We start from the raw sequence: 21,713 nt of genomic DNA, 5'->3' as shown, positions 1-21,713 counted from the left end.
TCTGTGGTTCACAGGGTTGTAAACAAGTTCCCACCCCCATCCTACCTCCAGCTGTAGATAACGTGGCTCAAGAATAAAGAAGAAAGTATCAGCTCTCTTTTATTTGGCTCGAGCTTAAAAAGACATTTTTTTTTTTTTTTAATTTTGAAATAATGAAGGGACAAGACCCAGCATTGCCAACCTAGCATCTTAAAGGCATGTGCTTGGTCATTTAATACCAAAGACCAGTATTAATGTCTTTGTGGCTAAAGAATCCCAAGTAAGCCACATAATGCTTAGACTATTAAGAATAATTAAGGAAGGACTGAGTACAGGTGATGGACATGAGTTATAAAAATTATATAAAGCTAACTGCTTTTCTAGTTCTGATTCTAGCATGATTTTTTTTTGGTTTTGAATAAAATACATTTCAATACTGAAAATGTAAAATTTAATGTGAAGCTCCACAGCTCCATTCCAAACGCAGTCTCATTGTATAGAGATTCACTGAGCTTTATAGACTTTGGATCTGGTTAATTTTGATGTGTGGTGTTTTTATTTATTTGCAATTTTTTTAAAATAATAATGTTTGAAAATTATTTTATTGGATTGGCTTTTTCTTTCTTCCTTCCTAACTGCCCCACCCCCCACAGGATTTTGGAGACAGGGTTTCTTTGCATAGCCCTGGCTGTCCTGGGAACTAGCTCTATACACTAATGTGGCCTCAAACTCACAGAGATCTGCCTGCCTCTACTTCCCGAGAGCTGAGACTAAAGGCTCTTTTCACAGGGTTTGGAACAGAATATAACTGCCTGGAGCATGAATTATACCTGATTCATTTCTACTCTCAGCAAAGATAAATGTCACACATGTATTGAAGGGAAACTCTAGAGACAAATCCTGTCTTCCAGCAAGTTTGCTAAGCATTGAGATGGCAGCATTTTGGAGAAATTTGTGGTCACATGGATGGACTATGTTAGCTGGATGTGGTAACCTGTAACTCCAGTGTTCAGACAGGAGGACTGCTGTAAGGTTGAGACCAGTCTGACCTACATAGGTTAGGGCCAGCCTGGTATACAAAGAAAAAACAAAACCAAAACACAAAACCCAGAGAAGAAAAAAAAGAAAAAAGAAAAAAAGATGGAACCCCACGCCAAACCAAAAAACCATCTAAACAAAAAAGCAAAACCCCAGCAGGGCGGTGGTGGCGCACGCCTTTAATCCCAGCACTTGGGAGGCAGAGGCAGGCAGATTTCTGAGTTCGAGGCCAGCCTGGTCTACAGAGTGAGTTCCAGGACAGCCAGGGCTACACAGAGAAACCCTGTCTCGAAAAAAAAAACAAAACCAAAACCAAACCAAACAAACAAACAAACAAAAGCAAAACCCTGTCAGATAAGAAAGCTTACACCCCCTCTGAGGCTGCTCCTCATCTCTGAGGTAGAGATGGTCTCCACTTTGAAGGCTGATGTCAAGGTTAAGGGATGAAATGAGGTCTAATTCAGTGCCTACCACTTCTCAATTTCTCCTGAAGTGGAACTAGGCTTGATTTACACAGATCTAGAGAGCAGAAGCAGGCCCAGTGGAAACAAACCTCATATTATAGAGATAGAGTTGAAGGAAGAAGACTCGACTTAGCAGAATGGGAAACCTTAGGTGGTGAACTTCCTGTCCCAGGCACACGAGAGCCAAGGTAGATGCTTGAGGGCCAGGGAAAATGAAGAGGTAATGACTGCAGATAAGATTTAATAGGAATTAGTATGGAAACTCTGAAACACAGAAGCCAAATGAGGCATTCATGTCTGCATTTAACAGCTTTGGGCTGCTGCAATGAAATACCCAAGGCAGCTAACTTTATTAGAAGAGGTGGCCGGGCACTGGTAGCACACGCCTATAATCCCAGCACTCTAAAAGCAGAGGCAGGTGGATTTCTAAATTTAAGGAAGAGGAGGAGGAGATTGATTTAGTCTACAGTTCTGGAAATTTAAAATCTAAGTGTCACAGAACAGACCTTTTTTGTTTTTAAAAGGTTTATATAGTTTATACATCTGAGTGCTCTATTTGCATGTGTGCTTGTGTGACAGAAGATGGCATCAGATCACATGACAGATGGTTGTGAGCCACCATGTGGTTGGTGGGAAGTGAACTCACTACCTCTGGAAGAGCAGCCAGTGCTCTTAACCAGACTTTTTACTTTTATTTTTGTTCTTTTGCTGATGTTTTTTGAAACAGAGTTTCTCTGTGTAGCCTTGGCTGTCCTGTAACCCACTTTGTAGAGCATGCTACCTGCCTCTGCCTCCCAAGTGTTGGGAGCCGACTTTAGCAGAAAGCGGCTAGATCAACTTTGCAGCCATCTGGAACCATATACCCTGACAAAAGATTTGGTTTTCAATAGCCTATAACAGCTGAAGCACACTCTGATATCCCACGTATTTTGTTTTGCTGTTTACTGCCCCCAGCTGCAAGGTGCATGTGGTGGCCACGCCTGCAAGGCATGCAGTTCATGTGCTGTCCGCGTGCTATCTACGCCATACATGCCTGTAAGGCGCACGTGCTATCCACGCCTGCAAGGCATTGCGGTGCACGTGCTGTCCACGCTATAGACGCCTGTAAGGCTTACGTCATATCGACACCTGCAAGGCACGTGGTATCCACGCGCCTACAAGGCACGTGGCAAAAGCCTATAAATAGCTCCGAATTCCCTTCAATAAACGAGACTTGATCAGAATTTCTGTCTTGTCTCCATTCTTCGTGTCTCTTCCCCTTTATCCTCTCTCTCTCTCTCTCTCTCTCTCTCTCTCTCTCTCTCTCTCTCTCTAGACCCTGACCCTCGGACCAGAGCGGCAGCTTGGGCCAAGACACAGTGGAGCAGAGCAGGCAGCAACATTTTGGCCCACAAAGCCGGGACAGTTTGGCGTCCAACGTCGGGCTCCAGTTAGCGCAGCACCCAAGTGCTGGGATTAGTGGCGTGTACCACCACCACCACCTGGCTCCCCCCTTTTTTTTTTTTTTTTTTTTTTTTTTTTTTGAGACAGGGTTTCTCTGTATAGCCCTGGCTGTCCTGGAACTCACTCTGTAGACCAGGCTGTCCTGGAACTCACTCTGTAGACCAGGCTGGCCTGGAACTCAGAAACCCGCCTGCCTCTGCCTCCCAAGTGCTAGGATTAAAGGCGTGTGCCACCACCGCCCGGCCCCTTCTCTTATCCTAAATATGTATCTATTCATTTATTTATTCCTGTATCTCTGTGTGTATAATGTGCTGTGGGAACAAGTGTCACAGTGCTCACATGGAGGTCAGAGGTCAACTTCGTGTCGCTGGCTCTTTGAGCCTTTACATGGGGTCCCAGGGCTTCTGCAGCGACTGCTGAGCTGGAGCTGGCTCATGGCTGCATTTCCTTTTTCATTATTTTATGTTTTGCTTTTGTTTTGAGGCAGGGTCTCAAGAGATAGCCCAGGCTACTGTAATAGTTACATTTCTGTTGCTATGATAAAGCACCTTTTTGAGACAGGGTTTCTGTACCTTGGTTGTCCCAAAACTCACTCTGCAGACCAGGTTGGCCTCAAACTCTAAGAGATCTGCCTGCTTCTGCCTCTCAAGTTGTAGGATTAAAGGCATGTAACACCATTACCTGGCTGATAAAACATCTTTTATAAGGCAATATAAAAGAAAGCATTTAGTTGGGGCCCAGTTCCTGGTAACACACCTTCTCTAATAGGGCCACACTTCTTACTCCTTCCCAAATAGCCAACTGGGGACCATGACTTAGTTATACGAGCCTATTGGGGCCTCTTCATTCAAACATCTGCAGCTGGCATCTCAACCTGCTACATTGCCCAGGCTAGCCCTGAATTAGTGAAATTCTTACAGCACTAGGATTACACACCACCAGCTACGTAACAACATTCTTAAGAACTACCAAGGGGACCAGGCAGTGGTTGCTCATTCCTTTAATCTCAGCGGATCTCTGTGAGTTTGAAGCCAGCCTGGTCAAGTTTCAGGACAGACATGGCTGCACAGAGAAACCCCATCTTGAAAAACCAAAAGAGAAAGAAAGGAAGAACTGCCAAGAGGGAGTGCGCCTGGAAGGATGACTCACAGGTAAAGCGCTTGCTGTACAAACATGTGGAACAGAGGTCAGATCCTCAGAACCACAAAAGCCAGGTGGGTGTGGTCCTTCTACAGTCCTACAGCTTGGGTGCCAGAGACAGGGGATTCCCCAGAACAAGCAGAACTAGTTAGACTGGCCCACACCAGCAATCTCTGGATACAGGTGAGAGACCCTGCCCCAACATCTAAGGTGAAGAGTAGTCAAGGGAGATACTTGCTGTCAAACTGTGGGCTCCACTTGGCATACACATGTGAACATGAAGGCACATGGATACATCTCTCACAAACATATCCACATGACTTATGTCATCCCCCACCCCACAATGACCTAAAATTGCCCCTTAAGGCCCCTCCTCTCAGAGGTTCTGCCACCTCTCACCAGGGGAGCTCTGGGAGCTAAGCTTGTCCATGAATAGGCCCATGATTAGATCAGCACAGCTTTGCCCTCTTCCTCTACTCCCTCAGCCAGCACTGAGGCTGGATGCTGGGGACACAGAGACGCTGATAGCATTTGTCACTTAGAAGCTCATGGTCCCCAACATGACCGCTGTCTGAGTACAAACTACTCTAGTCCTCTCAGCACCCCTTCAAGGAAACGTTTATTCTCTCCATTTTTCAGACAGAGAAACTGAGTCTCAGCCAAAGTAGCTACTAGGAACACAACAGACCCTGTGGACAGCGGCTGGGATTAGGATTTTGTCCTGCCTACATCCTTCCATTCAGACACTGGACACCAAGCAGCTCACATGTCTAAGGCCAGTTGCAGAGGGACATGGTGTCCCCACAGCTCACTCTGTGCTCCAGAGTCCTCTCTGCTTGGCCACAAGGAGGGCCCAGAAGAACATGCCTAAACTGGATACTCTGCTCACCTTTAGCAAACTGCCCCAGGCAAGGATTCCCTGAGGGAACCTGAAACCAGCTGGGTTCCATTACTCCAGGAATAGCAGCTGACACTGCTCCCCACCCACTGATGGCCTCTGACCAGGTTCCCTGAAGCCCAGCAGTCTCCAGAACCCAGTGGCAAGCTGTGATCAGGAAGTTGCTGTGGGGTAGGTGGGAGTAGCGACCTTAATTGCCTTCTGTGTGCAGGGACCTCCTGGAAGAGAGTGTGTGGGAGGAAGGCCAAGCAACTTGGAGCCCATTTTGCAGATTCAGAAACTGGGTCTCAGTTATAGTTTGCCCAAGGTCATAGTGAGTACATGGTAGGCCTGGAGTTGAGTCTAGACTGGCCCTGCCAGTGACCCCATTCTGTGAGAAAGAAAGAGTACTCTTAGGACCTCAGAAGGGTCCTGGCATAGGAGACAAATTCCCAGGCCTCAGAGTTGGTGCCTCAAGGGAATGTGGCCCAGGATCCTATAAACACCAGGTTGTAGCTGGATGAAGTGTCACATAATCCCGGCCCCTCCAGTTGTTGCAGATTCAAGGCCTATAGAATGAGTTCCAGGCCATCTGGGGCTACAAACTTAAGACCCTGTTTCAAAACAACAAAAGGAAAGAAAAAGATCAGACTGAATCTCAGCTTAAGGCCCAGCAGCTACATGTAGGCGTTATGTAGCAGGCGAGAGCCCAGCTGGCCTTCAGCTTTCTTGGAGCCTAGTGTTTCCTTTGTTTTGTACTGTCTAGACTCAGCTTCTAGTGGGCACTTGGCAGGAGGAAATGAACAAAAGATGCAGGATCCACCTAGGGCCTGTACCTTTGCAAAGGGTGGAAATTGGATTAAAGCTCCTGGTCACTGTTTGGTTTAGGCTAGACTTAGTGGTGCTCAACCTGTGGGTCATGACCCCTTTGGAGGCCAAACCACCTTTTTACTGGGGTTGCCTAAAACCACCAGAAAACACAGATACTTAACATTACAATTTGTAACAGCAAAATCACAGTTATGAAGTAGTTAACAAAATTTTAGGGTTGGGGTCACCACAACATGAAGAACTGTATTAAAGGGTTTTAGCTTTAGGAAGGTTGAGAACCACCGGGCTTGAGGGTCTTTAGGCTTCTTTCTCTCTCTGCCCTCAGAGCTTCATGCAAGACAAGGCACATGCCAGTGGCTGACAGTAACTGTAAAATTCCTGCTTCCCCAAAGCAAGTTTACCAAGCACCCGAAGCTATCGGAGCTACAGGTGGTACATCTTGCTTGAGGGACTCACATGAACTAGCTACAAAGCTGAACCTGTCTCCTCTGTCACTGGGGAATCAGAGACAACCTAACTGGAACCTCTCTGGTTCTGCTTCAGCTCCTGTCTCCAGGTTTATGCTTTGAGCTCCTGCCCTGGTTTCCCTCAGTGTGGAGGTGTAAGCCAAATAAACCCTTTCCTCCCCCAAATTGCTTTCAGTTATATGATGTTTATTAGAGCAACAGACACTACACACTAGGACACCCTGCGTTTTTAATTACATCCTGGACCCTGCAGACTGTGTAGTTGTTTATGTAGCTGCTGGGCTGTGGGGTAGAAGGCGTCTGCTCCAGACCTGCAGTGGTTCTGGGATCTGTCAGAGGCTTGTCAGTTCTGTGATCCCATCATTTAGGTTAATGACTGAGTCACCAACAGACAGGAAGGAAGCTAGCTAGCCTCGGCCACACCAGGCAGGTCTGGTTGCTACTGCAAATCTCTTCAAGATTGTAGAGATACAAGGGAGATGCCTGGTGCTAGACAAATTCTGGGGATCAAACCGGAAACCACAGAGGAGAGGTGTGATGTCAGGGGATTTAGGCTCAGAAAGATTCCCTAATGGCTAAAATGGAAAGATAATATGCAAAATAAAGCTGTCAAGTCACAATTTCGATGCTGGCAGCTGATAGAGACAGAGCAGTTCTTGTGTGCAAGTAGCTGTGCTCCATGGAAAGGAATGCAATAGCCTGGTGAACAATGGTCTCCACAGGAGGCTAAGTCCTATTCCACTATTTGTTAGCTGTGTGACTTGGGGCAAGTTATTTGGCCTCTCTGACCTTCCATTTTATCACCTCAAAGGTGAGGAAGACAATATCCCCTCCCCTAGACTAGTGTGAGGATAAACTTTACATACATAAAACTTGCTAGTAGAACCAACATAAATGAAGTACCATGTAGCAGGGTTAGTCATTTGATTTAATCTTCAGAACAATTCTACAGTACATGAATGTCACAGAGTTCCCATTTAAGAGACATGTAAACTGAGTCTTGGGAGAGGTAAGTGGCTTGCTGTTCACAGCACTGTTAAGTGGTGGAGAAGAAAGTTAAGTCAAACTTCACGGCCATATCCTAGAATTTCAATCACTGTAGGTGTCTAACCATCGTTCTCTAAGCCTCTGGGAAATAAGTATCAGACATATTCCACTCAGAGCCTTCAGATAGCGGCAGGCACAGTCCAAGCTCAGTGTCTCTGGCCTCTGAACTCACCTCTGTCTGCTTAGTCCCGCCCCTCACATCTGCACAGCATTCCACAGTGTCATGTTTTCACTTTCTGTGTCTCATTAGTGTGTGGCCACCTTCCTGGCACACAGCCCAGTGTGCCAGTCCTTCAGACAGATCCCGGCCAGCCAGGGCTGCTTGACCCCAGAGACCATCAAGCCACACGGGAAGGGGCTGTGCAGTCTAAACACCAGGAACTCAGGAGCTGTTGCTGTCTGGGTATGTTTGTAGTCACTCACTGAGTGTGGTGACAGAGGCAAGGCCACAGGGCCCACTCTCCTACTTAATGCAGCCGATGTGAGAGATTCCAGAGTTCCTCACTCTGGAAGACTCTGAAGAAGGTTGCCCAGTATGTCTAAAAACCTCCGTGGTCCTTTATAATTACCCAGGGCTAACCCCCTACAACCTGTCTCTGCTATAGGGTCTTTTGCCAAATTCCCAACAGGGCTTCTATGCACAATTACCATAGAAAATGCAGGAGATGGGCTGGGGCTGTACCTCATTTGGTAGAGTGCATGACACCCTGCATTCCACCCTCAGCACCACATGTAGTGGCATATGCCTAGAATCCAAGCACTCAGGGGGTAGACTGGAGAGGATTGGGAGTTCAGGGCCAGCCTGGGCTACATAAAACCCTGTTTCAAAATGTAACCTAAAAATCTAAAGACACAAAACAAACTACCCACATCTAATACACTTGAAGATTACTCTTCATCCATTGCTGCTGAGGGACCAAACCCAGCCCAGGTGACCCATTGGCCACAAGAGCCACAGCCCTAATACTGAGCCTTTTAAATTCTTACAACAATTTTGTGAGATAGGTACAGTTTTTGTTCGGCTTATAGAATTTAATTATATTTTCTATCAAAAGACTAGAGAGAGAGACAGAAATAGAAAAATAGATTTTATGCTAACTATAGAGTATATACCCAACATCAACCAGGGTTAGGTGTCAAAGGAGAGTAAGTTGACTGTCCCTTCCATGAGTCCCAGTAGCAAGATGCCTCCTAAGTTCCTTCATGTGTGTGCATCTTGCACACAGAATGTGATTCTAGTGATGCTGCCCTTGGGCAAGTCAGTCTTTTCATCGGTTCTCACACTGAAGGAATTGTAGCCTATTCCGTGGGCAGGGGAGAAAAGGGCTGTGTATGTTAGTGACAGTGCTGTTTTCCTTCAGAAGTGAATACTGAGAGACTTTACAGATGGAGTTCTGAGCTGTGTGAGCTGATGCAGAGCTGGAATACCAGCATTTGGGAGGTAGAAGCAGAAAGATCAGGAGTTTAAGAAATCTGAGGCTAGCCCGGGCTACATAAAAGCCTGCCTCAAAAAATAAAAATTTGATAGGTGTGGTGGCGCAAGCCTTTAATCCCAGGACCCAGGAGACAGAGGCAGGCTGGTATTTGTAAGTTCGAGGCCAGCCTAGTCTACAAAGTGAGTTCCAGGGCATCCAGGGATGTTACACAGAGAAACTTTGTCTCGAAAAACCAAAAATAAATAGATAAATAAACAAAAAAACCACCCAAGAATAATTTTAATTATGTATAACTTTGCAGACTAATTTTAGATGAAGTTAAACTAATCTTAGATAAAGTTCTCTTCCAACTGGGTTATACTCTCAGCTTACAAAAGCTTTTAAAAACAAGTGTGTATGTTATGAGGGAGGGTGCTGGAGAGAAGGCTCAACAGTTAAGAGCACTGACCACTCTTCCAGAGGACCAGGGTATGTACGATTCCTAGCACCCACATGGCAGCTCAAAATGATCTGTACCAAGAAATCCAACACTCTCACACAGAACAACATGCAGGTAAAACACCAATGCACATAAAGTAAATAAAGCTACATTTTAAAAAAATGAGCCGGACAGTGGTGGCACACGCCTTTAATCCCAGCACTTGGGAGGCAGCAGGCGGATTTCTGAGTTTGAGGCCAGCCTGGTCTACAGAATTCCAGGACAGCCAGGCTACACAGAGAAACCCTGTCTCGAAAAACCAAAAAAAAAAAAAAAAAAAAAAGAGAGACCAGTCTTCTCAGTTTGCCTCAGACTGCACTAAAACCAAGAGAGTTCCAGGCAAAAGAGGAGACATTGGTTGCTCTGCCACAGGGAAAGCATCAGAGTCTGTGGGAGGCTCTGCTGGGAACTGTCCTTTGTCATTCTTCACTGGTCTTTCAGGAAGGAATCTCATCTGTCTACCATACTGAGGCTAACTGTGCCTCTTCTGAGGAACAAGTGGTTTGTTTTTATCTCATGAACACTGTGACCTGTGTAAGTGACGTGTTTCCCTTTTTACCTTGGTTGCTAGAGTCTTCAGAGCTAAATATATGACACAGACTTAGCTGTAGGGCACAGAATCTGTGCTGGTCTCAGTCCAGACTACACTTTGTGCCTCGTTTTTTATCCAGACTCCTCTTGACCCATCTCAAACCTGTCCATCTTGATTTATCTTAAATGTTCTCTGGATCAAGACAGGGTAAAATTAAATAGCTCTTAACTTAGAGTCTAAGGACTCTGCCAAGAACCCTCATTGACTATATGAAATGATATATAAAATTTACATGTAAATTTTTCCCCAGGGAGAAGGAACCATGTATTTTATCATTTTTAACATTTTCTTCAAGGAGGCTTACATTCTCCAAAATATTAAAGTTATTGATCTAAAGAATGAGGAGAAGAGTAAATGCTTGCAGGGGGAGATGTTTTCATTGTAGTGCTGGCTGATGCCAAGGAATGGGGGTGGGGCAGAAGATCCCTTAAGTGGACTGGCAAAGTGAGGGCAAGGGCAGCCCCAGAACATTAGTGTGTCAGAATGTAAGCATGTTCTAGAATGTGACTAAGTCCCTAAAAAAAAAACCTTCCAGATGTCTTGGCACTCTCCTTTGCTTGGTTATATCTTGAGGATTCAGTGTGAGTCTCCAACATGTCCTCTCTCAGTGCCTTCCCAGGGCTCCTTAATGAACCAATGGATGCAGCTGGGGCTCTAACTCAGTTAGCAGAGTCCTTGCCTAGCATGTACAGAGCCCTGGGTTCAATCCTCAGCATCCAATAAAAGTGATGTTGATAGCACAGGAGATGGAGATGGAGATGGAGGCAGGAGATCACAAGTTCAAGGTCATGCCTGTCTAACAGTGAGTTTAAGACTGGCCTGGGATATATGTGACTCAGAAGAGGAAGGGGACAGGGAGAAGGCAGCACCAATTTACTGTTAGAACCGTTTACTAATGGCACCTGCCTGGTTACCTCTTTCCGTTCTGCCTCTGTCCATTCTCTTTGGAAATGTTTCAGGTATCTGGCTAACTGAAAGCCCTGGTAGACTTTGTGTACTTCTATGACTTCAGTGCCTGCACAGAGTACATGCTAACCTTCTGACACTCTTGGGGGAACCTCCCTGAGTGCTGGCAGAGGCATATAGAACACTTGGAGTTGGGGGATAAGTTCTGTGTAACTTGGGACCCTTGAGTTTGGTCAGAAGCAGGACATTAGCTAGAGTTATTTGGGGCTGATGAATGATTTATTACCAGAGAAACCTGGTCTGAAGCCAGATCCTGAAGCTGGGTAGGATGGAGCCTGATATCTCTGAGCCTGGATTCAGAGGGAGCAGAGAGAGGAGGAGATGAGACAGAGGCTGGCTTCTTGTTCTCCTCTCTGGTTCTTCCTCTACTCTTCCAGGCAGCCTACTATCCATGCCTGGGAGCTAAAAGATTGGAATGGAGAAGACAGATACACAAGTTGTAACTGCCAGTGTGGCCAGTGTCATGACACAGAAGCTGTGTGGCTTCTGGGAGACCAGAGGAGAATCCCACCTGGTATGAGAATCACTAAAGCTTCCCCTAACCCCAGTATGGTTGGAAACAGGGCAAAAGCACATAGAAGTTTCCAGGTGCAGAGGTGTGGGCCTCAGGTCAAGGTGCTAACAGTCACAGACTGGCCAGTTCTTTGGGCTGCACATGTTTGGTTTACTTCAGTCTAATTACCTTCAAGTTTCTTTCCCCAGCTATTTCAATAACCCACAAATTTAAGTCCGAGGCAATCAATTCCAACCAGGAGAGGATAATTGACTCTTAACGTGTGCGGACATTTCCTGATTTTGTGAGAACAGTCTTCTGGAGGTACAGAGCGTTCTTTTCTAGCCGTCCTGTTGCCCTGTTTTCTTTCATCAGCCCACACCTCTGCCAGCTCCTGTACCAACATCTGGGCAGGTGATTTATGCCTCTGAAGTCTTAGTCACATGGTGACCAGGTGAACAGTTCTGAACCGAGGCAGGAGGATTGAACTCAAACCTGAGCTCCTGTCCGTGGACCTCATCCGCGGTGCCGTGTGATGAAGCACAGTTTGCACTTCGATCGGGACCTCTGCCCTCCTGCCAATGACAAGGGTGATCAAGTGCAAACATAGCCCAGGCTTCTTCCTGCCTTGATGCTATGCAACTGGGGCATGTACTTTGTTCAGTCTGAGGCTCTGATGGGTCTGGACGCAATGTACTCTAGAAACAAGAGCCCTGGATAGTGTTCTGCTTTGGACTCCAAAACTATATATGAGGCTCCAGTGAACAGAAAGCACCATGGTGATGAGGATCAAGACAGATGCTGGTGATGAGGATGAAGACAGGTGCTGCTGATGGTGGAAACTGGGTCTCTGCATAGGAATCGCCTTGGATCAAATACACTTGTGGTTGTGGCCAGGGAGATAGAAGCCATCCCCAGAGTCCCAGGGAATGTAGATGAGTCCTTGAGAACCTTCTCCAAGCAAACACTCCTTGCAAGAGCTATTACTGGGGGGGAGGGGGGGAAGAGATCAGCTCTAAGCCATTTCATAGCTTATGGAGCTCCTCTACTTCTGTGAGGCTGGGTGACAGCAAATAAATCTTTCAGGACCTAAGTCTTTTTATCTGTAAAATGGACTATTATCTGATTCAAGGTCACTGACTGCTAGGGTGGACAGATGGTCTTGGGTCATCCTGTATCCAAATTCTTTTCCTGTTTGGAAGAGTCAGTGACTAACCCCTGACCCTCTGTGAGCCTGGATTTGTCAAGTTTGAATCTGGTGAGAATTAAGCAGAAGGGTGAGGCCAGTCAGAGGGCATGGCAGGTGTCTGCAGTGAACAAGAGCCCATAATGCAGCAGTGGCCAGCAGTGACCAGCACAGGGCTGACAATAGACATCGTTGTGGTACATTGTATTTAGACACCTTCCTCCCTTTACTCCTTCCCTTTTGTCTTGTTTCTGTTTTTGAGACAAATCTTTAGGTAGCCCAGGCTGGCCTCGAACTCCATGTGTAGCCAAAGATGACTTGGAACTCTGGATCCCAAGTGCTGATACCTAAGTGACCGCTTAGATATCCTTTCTATCACAATACATTATTATTGGACACTGTATAGTTGGGCTGTTTGATCAGAACTTTCAAAACAACCCAGAGTCTGGTACCAGGAAACTGAACCGATAGGATAAATATGAATTTATATAAACAGAAATAACAGCTCTCTCATACCTGAAAGGCTGGTCCTTGCTCAATCCAGGAGGCTAGGTTCCTCCGCAGTTTCAATCTGGCTCTGGAAACCTGTTAGATTCTTTGAGAGCCACTGGTCTCTAGAGCGTGATGGAAACCTGGAAACACTGGTTCTAACCTCAGAGAATGAATCAGCAGCAGCAACAGGGTAAATCAACCCCGGTGGCGGCAAGAGGGTGGGCCAATTGAGCAAACGGTGTACGGTCTTCCCTTTGCTATGATCTTTTTATAAGATGCCACATTCGGGGCTGGTCTTCCCACGGCAATTAAAGCAATCAGGATAGTTTTTCAGGTGAGGTCTCTACTCAAGTGATTTTAATGTGTGGCAATTTGAAATTAAAACCAACCATCCTACTCTTACACCAAGATGAGGGGCTAGCTCAATGAAACCCTGTAAACTGTGGGCTGGGATCTTTGTGTCTGAGTAGTGCACGGCTCGAGCTGGCGGTGTCCACACATGCGTGTGAACTCACAGGGACATGTGCTGCTGTGTTTTCATTTTGTGAAGCAGTCCCATCAGAACACATGGGTAGCTGTTGAGAAACATGGTCCTCCAAGCGTCATGTGATGCCATTCCCAACATAGGATATGGCTGGTTGGTGTTTCCTCATAGAAGGGGGAGGTGGGGAGGTCATTAGAGCATCACCTGAGATTCTAGCTGCTCTCCTCCAGGCACTCAGCTCCACCTGTTTGCAATTCTGCTCCAGCTGCCTGGGGACCCCCAAGGCACAATAATATATAGAGTGTGGGGAGATTAACTGAAGGAGGAGACTCCATGCTGGGGTGTAATGTGATTGTGTCTGGGTGTCCCAGGCTTCCTAAAGCAAGCCCACTTGCTTGGTTAGTTCACTGAGCTGGACTCCTTCCTTTGGTGCCTCTCTGAATGCACATTGTTTACAGCTCCCAGGAGGCATTCACAAGAGGCAGGTTTATTCAACCCCTGGGGTAAGTCAGCAGTCTCCTCCCACAAGGCTATGATGACGGAACTCCATGTTCCAGACAGAACCTGCAGAGAGAGAAATGCTCCTGCAGACAGCAATCTGACCTGGGGTGTAGAGTAGAGGAAGAGGTGCTTGGGGCTTATGACTTAGGTAGGGGTGAGGAGGGGACAGGTGACTTAGGTAGGGGTGAGGAGGGGACAGGTGACTTAGGTAGGGGTGAGAAGGGGACAGGTGACTTAGGTAGGGGTGAGGTGGGGACAGGTAGGATCCTCAGCTCTCACTCTGAGGGAGGCTTTAGTTCCAGAAACATTGACAAAGTGGCTTAATTGGAATTAATAGAAGGAAAATATGCATGACTATGGATAGTGCAGACAATGAGGCCCCGAAGGGAGGCTGGCTGGGTGGAGGGGGACAAGCTGAGGACATGAATTAGGCTCTCCTCCATGGGTGAGCACAGGTGGTGGACAGCACATAGCTGCTTCTCCCTAGTGGCCTGAGACCATCCTTCCAACCTTAGTCCCCACCCTGTACTGACTGATCTCCAGACTTGGTCTTCTCAGCCGGGTAGAGTAAGAAAGTCAGACCTCAGACTCTGAGATTAGACTCAAGCTCCAGATGCCAGACTCCTGCACTTTCAGTATCACCTTTGTTAGCAACTATTTCAGAATCCGTGTGACAAGTGGGAGGAGGGCTAAGGGAAAACAATCTAAGACATCTTTCTCTGATGTTTATTTATTTTCATTTTATGTGAATGTCTGTTTGTGCCTGAGTGTTTGTATGTATACCAACTGTATACAGAAGCCCAAGGAAGTCAGACTGCTTCAGATCCTCTAGAACAGAAGTTACTTACAGGTAGGTGTTTACCATGTAGGTGCTGGAAACTGAACCCAGGTGACCACTCCACATCTGAGCTATCTCCCCAGCCCCTAATGTTCATTTAATAAGAGTAAATGACATATAATAAGCACATCAAAATTTGTACAGTCCTTTCACATCTGTATGATTACTGAATAAGGGTGACAACTTCAGATTAATGTGCAGAAGACAAAAATAGGCTTATGGGATTGGGAAACAACCTGGTAGGACAGGCTGTTTTCCATATGTCAAGGTTTTGATGTTCTTGTCTTCTGGAGTTATAGTTCTAACTACTTGGTACCTTCTATCTACATTCTCTCTGTGTGTTGGGTAAATTTGTCCTGGTCATAAATGGTTTTTCTTCATGCACTCTGGCATATTGCAAGGCTCAAGAATATTATTATCATTGTTGCCTGCACATACTCGGAGCTGGTGCATTCTGAGATGGCTTTTTGGCAGGTCTTTATCATCCGACACTATTTTAGCTCACACTGTTTCAAAGGACTTGAAACAGTGAGTCCAAGAATAGATTTAAAGTCACTAATGTAAGGATTGAGCTTCGTGTCATTTGTCGTTTTAGTCAGAACATATTCTGGTTTTCTTATAAGAAAAAAAAATTGAACTACCAAAGATAGGGAAGGGAAAAAAGAGAAATAAGCCTAGGTGGAGAGGAGGCCCAGAATGCTGCACGCAGGCCTAGAATGCATGGTAGAGGGTGTCTGAGCTTCAGACTGGCGGCAGGCGGAGCCAGGAGCAAATCGCTAAACGTCTGGGTCTCAGCTTCCACTGATACCGTTTGCGAATAATAATTCCTGCCTGGGGAAAGTTCTGGATATTATCAACCCTAGAGGGAATCTGCAACTAAGAGAGATGGCATGGGGGGAGGGGTGCGGAAACACAGGAAGCTTCGAGGGGCTTGCGGTCTCCATGGAAACGCACCAGGAGAGAGGTGGGGGTGAAGGAACCCGGAGTGAGGCGGGGAAGATGATTGCACAAAGGGAGCTCCTTTTCCGAAGAGAAAGACACTTGAAAATGGAGCCCTCACCTCACCACGCACTGATCTTGCCCTGAACTTGAGAAAGAAGAAATCAAATCGCTCTCCGCACTATATAATGTCACCGTCTATTTACCAGTCCTTCCCAATAGGTTGAGAGGTCTATCAAGGACAGGAATTAAGATGATTTTATCTCTTTGTTCTCAGAAGTCAGAACAAAAGATTTGAATGTGTGTTGGTGGTTGTGGTCGGGGTTGGGGGTGAGGCTAGAAATGGTCCCATCTTTGTTTTTACTCTTAAAATCTTTTATTTGTGTGCATGAGTGTTTTCCTACATGTATGTACCCCTCATGTGTATCCAATTCCTGTGAAGGGGGTCAGATTCCCTGGAACTGCATTTACAGATGGTGGTAACCCACCATGTGGGTGCTGACAGCGGAACCTGCTGCATCCTCTGGAAGAGCAGCCAGTGTTCTTAACTTCTGAGTCACCTCCATTCTAGATGGTTCCATCTTAAAATATGACGTCAAAGCTAGATGTGGTGGTTCACATCTGTACTTCCAACACTTGGTATACAGAAACAGGAAGATGTTCATTTTGAGGCCAGCCTGGTTTACTCAGACCCTGTCTCACAAACAAAGAAACAAAGACATTTTGCTTTGCTGAGACCATCAAATATTGTCATGTTCCACCAAGGTCAAATTCAACTAAGTTTCCTCCACAAAGGATTCCAGGTTATTTCTTTTTTTCTGGTGTTAGAATCTGCACTGTAATGGTCCTTACCTCACACCCCACATTTACCTGACAACTCTGACTTCTTTTAGGGGTTTCTCAGGTCACCCTTTCTCTTCATTTTAGTGTGTCCTTATTGAAAGGATCCATTCCAAGTAGGGTCACAGCATGAGGTCAAGCAACACCCCAAGTAGGCCATCCACTGGGGTGGTCTGTGAGGTGTAGCAAGGTGTGCAAGAGCCAATCACAGCCCTGGGAATGTTCCACGTGAGCTGTCCATGTGGCTCTCCTGGACACTTGCTTACAGCTTGCCTTCAGTTGCCTCAGAACACAGAGCAGAGAACTAGAGAGTTCTTTGAGATGACGAACTGTCTGGTGCCTGGATCATCTAGTGTGCACATAAGCCACCATGGTCCTGCAGATTCAGGAGAACAAGTTCTCCCATATATTGCTGTCAAGTTAAACTCCCAACCTCTTGCTAGGGCAGAGGAAGGCTTCAGAATCTGCTTATCAGCACCAGCTTCGTCTCCTGCCATTACTCACCTTGCTACCCAGCGAGAGCCACTTGCAACCTCCTGCTCCCTCTCCTCATCTGTGATTCTGCCTATGTCCCTTTCCTTGAACATAGTTAGACTTGCACCACAAAGCTCCTGTAGTTAGTCAGTGCGTTCAGGACTTGATTCACACACCATTTCCTTCTTGAAGTCCCAGTCCAGGTTAGCCCAGGTTAGCCATCTTCTATAGATGCCTTTAGTGCATCTCTAGCATGGCTCCAGCACACCTATAGGCACAAGCTGCTGCCGCTGCTGCTTTTCAAAAGATGTATGTCATGTGTGTGGTTGTTTTGCCTTCATGTGTATCTGTGTATCACATGTGTGCATGTGATGCTGGAAGAGGCCATTGGATGCCCTGGGACTGGAGTTATGGACACTTGTAAGCCACCATGTGGGTACTGGGAATAGAACCTGTGTCCTCTGGAAGAGCAGCCAATGTTCTTAATGCATGAGCCGTCTCTCCAGCCTTGCGACAAGCTTCTTCCAGACAGACAGAGAGATAGACAGACAAGTGGACGTTTGAAAAAGGGGATAGACTACCCTTTGGCAGGATGCTATAGAGGGAAGTGCAAGACTCTAGCATTTCTGAGTTCCATTATTCAACAATCTCCAAAATTGGCTGAAGATGCAGACTAAGCTCCCCCCTCCTTCATAAGCAGCCCACTCCCCAGCTAGCCACCCCCAGCCTGTGTCCTCTGAGTGTTTGTTCTCAGGGAGTCACACGAACATGTTCTGAACATAACCCGGAAAGCAATTTACAAGAAATAATTGCTGGTCGATGTGAGCCTGGCAGCCCCAGTGAGCTCAGACTATTTGTGTTTGTGCTTCAGCTCACAGGGCTTCCTCCCTGTCTGTGCCCTGGGGGAGGGGAGCCTGTCTCACAGGGTGGGCGGTTAGTTTCTAAAGATGGACTTTGACCAGCCAACACCAGTGAAAATCTACTCAGGGTGAACAAATTCAAACCAGCAAAGCTGAACTCGGGTTGGGGTGGAATCTGTGTTGCCTGTGGTTTATAGGCAGCTCCTCACTCTTGTCCACTGGCATCCTCCATATACGTGGGGTCCTGGGGAACAAATTCTACCAGGTTCTTGGGCTCTGCTCTGTGTGGGGTCTCTGACCTTTGTGACCAGAGTCCACAAAGCTTGTCTTTGTTCTTCAGGGCCACTTGTGCTGTGAGGGAGGTCCCAGGGTAGCTGCAGCAGCAGCAGCTGGAACTTGTTAAAAATGCAAATCTGGGGGACTCACTTCAGCCCGGCTGACTTGGGCTGGGGTGAGGAGTAGGAAACTGCAAACTGCTCGTTGTTTATAAGCCCTCATTCGGGCTCCTGCTGGCGCAGGTCTGTAATTCTAGCTACACAGGAAGTCCAGGCAGGAGGGTCACAAATTCAAGGCTTGCCTGGAAAATGGAGAGAGTCCCTGTCTCAAGATAGAGTACAAAAAAAAAAGTTGGGGGAGGGGCAGCTTGTTGTAAGGGTCCTTGCCTCTCCTGTGTGACACTTGGGTTCCACCCTCGGCACCAAAACCAAACTAAAACCCATAGCTGATTCTGATGCAACCAGAAACTTGAGAACTCTTGCCCCAGACTAATGAGAAGACCCCCCACCCCGCCTCCTGCATTCTTAGGATTTGCAACTGTCTCTCCCTCTCTGTGAACAGCCAGACAGGCATTAGCAGATTGTCCTGCTGTAGTAAAGGGTCCGAGAAAAACAAAAGAACTTTACTGATGAGGTTATCAAGGGCAGAGGAAATCTGTTCTGTAAATAATATCATAACCCAGTGTCAGTGACTACACTGTCACCTACCCTCTTCATCTACACACACACATACACACACACACCCCCCACACACACACACCACACACCCCACACACACACACCACACACACCCCACACACACACCACACAAACTCTTACACACATACACATCCCATACTCCACTGTGGTGTTCTCTGTAACAGCTTGCAGTTCCTGGACCACACTGGCCTTTCTGCACTGCCTTTGAACAGGCTGTACTCGGTATTGTCCTCCGAGTCTGTCTGACCTGGAACTGACTCATCAAAGACATCTCTGCTCCCTCCTGCAGCATGGGGGCCACCAGAAGGCCCATTACCTTTTCTGTGTGTCTACCTCAGACTCCATCTGAGCCCCTCTAACAGCAGGATTGTCCTTTGTTTATAGCGTTTGCATAGGTCTTGGTTTGGTATAGAGACCACAGAGTATATGTTTAGTAGACACAGATGTAATATTCAGTGTGCTGAAAATACCACCCCTCACACCACCACCACCCCCCCGCAGCCTCCCCACCCTCCCCACCCCCTACCCTCCCACCCCTACCAAGGGAAAAAAAAAAGGACAAACAACGCCTCCTGACTCCCAGTCTTGGACACTTTCCACTTCATCATGTGCCTTTTGCTGGCTGGCTAGGGACCTGGGCACAGATGTCTAAGAATGACATGATGTCTCACTGTTGCCAAAACCAGCACCGGGTCGTGCCATGGTGAAATGTCAAGAGCAGTTTTCAGTGTCTGCAGGGTCTCCCTGATCTGCTTTGCACTCCCAGGCACAGCAAAAGCCTCTGTGAAAGGCAGGAGAGGGGTAGTGGTGCCTGCAGCTTCCTGGGCTATATGCTAATAATATAACCAAAATGTTAGAGGCAAATGAATAATACTAATAGTTTATTTAGGGCACTTTCTCCATTTCTAATACAGTATATTTTGGAGTAAATATCTTCCCTTAAGCCTGAGGAACAAGTGATTACTATTTTCCTTGCTTATAAGAGAAACAGGCACAGGTTAGCTAGCAAGTGGCAGAGTCAGGATTGTAACTAGACATTTGGCTCCATCATCACTGTTTATAAAATGAACACGTTACATTAAAGCATATCCATGTAGAATTTTATTTATTTCATATGTATGTGTATACTTTTAAAGGTTTATTGTATTTGTATGTATGTATGTACAGATGTTTGAGGAGGCCAAAAGAGGCTGCCAGGTCCTCTGGAACTGGAGTTGAATGCTGATTTTAGATGTGAGGTCTGGGAGTGGAACTCAGGTTCTTTGAAAAAGCAGAAAGTACTCTCAACTGCTGAGCCATTTCTCCAGGTCTATTTGGTTATTGTTTTGTTTTATTTTGATTTGAGATAGTTTCTGCCTAGCTTTGGCTGTCCTGGAAGTTACTATGTAAACCAAACTGACTTTAAACTCACAGAGATCCACCTGCCTCTGCCTCCCAATTTCTGGTGGGAGCCATTTGATTTATTCATTTTATTTTATGTGCGAATATTTTGCTTGCATGTATATGTATGTACCACATGTATGCTTGATGCCTGCAGAGGTCAAAAGAGTTCATAGGATCCTGTGGAATGGGAGGTACAGATGGTTGTGACCCACCATCTGGGTGCTAGGCCTTGAACCCAGGTCCTTTGAAGATCAGCAAGCACTCTTTTTTTTTTTTTTTTTTTTTTTTTTTTTTTTTTTTTTTTGTTTGTTTTTTTTTTTTGTTTTTTTGAGACAGGGTTTCTCTGTGTAGCCCTGGCTGTCCTGGAACTCACTCTGTAGACCAGGCTGGCCTTGAACTCAGAAATCCACCTGCCTCTGCCTCCCAAGTGCTAGGATTAAAGGCGTGCGCCACCACTGCCCGGCCAGCAAGTACTCTTAACCACTGAGCCAGCTCTCTGATCCTTATTTATTGATTTATTGATTTATTTATCTATTTGAGACAGGGTCTTACTATGTAGCTCTGGCTTACTGGATCTTGTTATGTAGATCAAGCTGACCTTGAACTCTTATAGATCCGTATGCCTCTCTATTTTTAATTTTAGTTATGTGTATATGTATGTATGTATGACTGTGTCAGTGTGTGGGTTTGTGCACATAAGTGTAGTGTCAAAGGAGGCCAGACGCAGGTATTGTATCTCGGGAGCTGGCGCTAATTGTGAGCTGTTCCTTAGCAAGAGCCATACATGAACTACTGAGCCGTCTCTCCAGCCTCCTCATCTGGAATTTTAAAGTCTTGAACCTGGTAATGTACCCATACATTTAATCCCAGCACAGAGGCAGGCAGATCTCTGTGAGTTCAAGGCCAGCCTGGTCTACACTGTAAGTTCCAGGATAGACTTCAGGTGTCATTCTCAGTTTTTGTTTCTTATTGTTTAAGAAAACAATAATAATTGCGGAGTGTTTTTGTTGTTGCTGTTTGTTTTAAATACCATCTTCTGCCCCCATTGAGGCTGTTTTTTATTTTTCCCTTTTGTTTTGAGACAGGTTCTCATGAAGTTGTCTCATCTGGCTTAGAACTTGTGGCCCTGCTGCTTAAGCACCTCAAGTAGCTTGGATGACAGTGACAGATCTGTACCACCCAGCTCAGCTTAAATTGATCACTTTTTAAAACACTTACAATAATCTAGCAAGAAAACAGAGAGACAGGAAGATTTAGTGACTATTCAGGCCACTCGGGTTAAGTGGTCCACTCCACCCTGTGGGACCTGTATTTGGTGTATTTTTCTCATTTATATACTTAAAATTTTTTAATTATATATCCATCCATACACACATGTGCGTGTGGAGGTCAGACATCAGTTTAGAGGAGTCTCTCCTCTCCTTTTATCATGTAGGCTCCAGGGACCAAACTCAGTCATCACACTTAGCTATAAGCTCTTTTACTTGCTGA

At 46.2% G+C, this 21,713-nt stretch overlaps 1 long non-coding RNA gene across 1 annotated transcript in view; it reads left to right on the top strand.

Annotated features, from left to right (window-relative positions):
• The first annotated feature begins 11,259 nt into the window (after positions 1-11,259).
• Positions 11,260-21,713, top strand: part of LOC143442385 (uncharacterized) — a 42,720-nt gene continuing 32,266 nt past the window's right edge. The window contains exons 1-2 of the long non-coding RNA XR_013110525.1: positions 11,260-12,074; positions 14,683-14,764. This is a non-coding gene — a long non-coding RNA (uncharacterized LOC143442385). The remainder of the gene's footprint in view (positions 12,075-14,682; positions 14,765-21,713) is intronic.

This window comes from Arvicanthis niloticus, chromosome 5 (genome assembly GCF_011762505.2).
Source record: "Arvicanthis niloticus isolate mArvNil1 chromosome 5, mArvNil1.pat.X, whole genome shotgun sequence".
Taxonomy (NCBI): Eukaryota; Metazoa; Chordata; class Mammalia; order Rodentia; family Muridae; genus Arvicanthis; species Arvicanthis niloticus.
The sequence above is the reverse complement of the archived record's forward strand: the minus strand, read 5'-3'. Positions and strand labels throughout refer to the sequence as shown.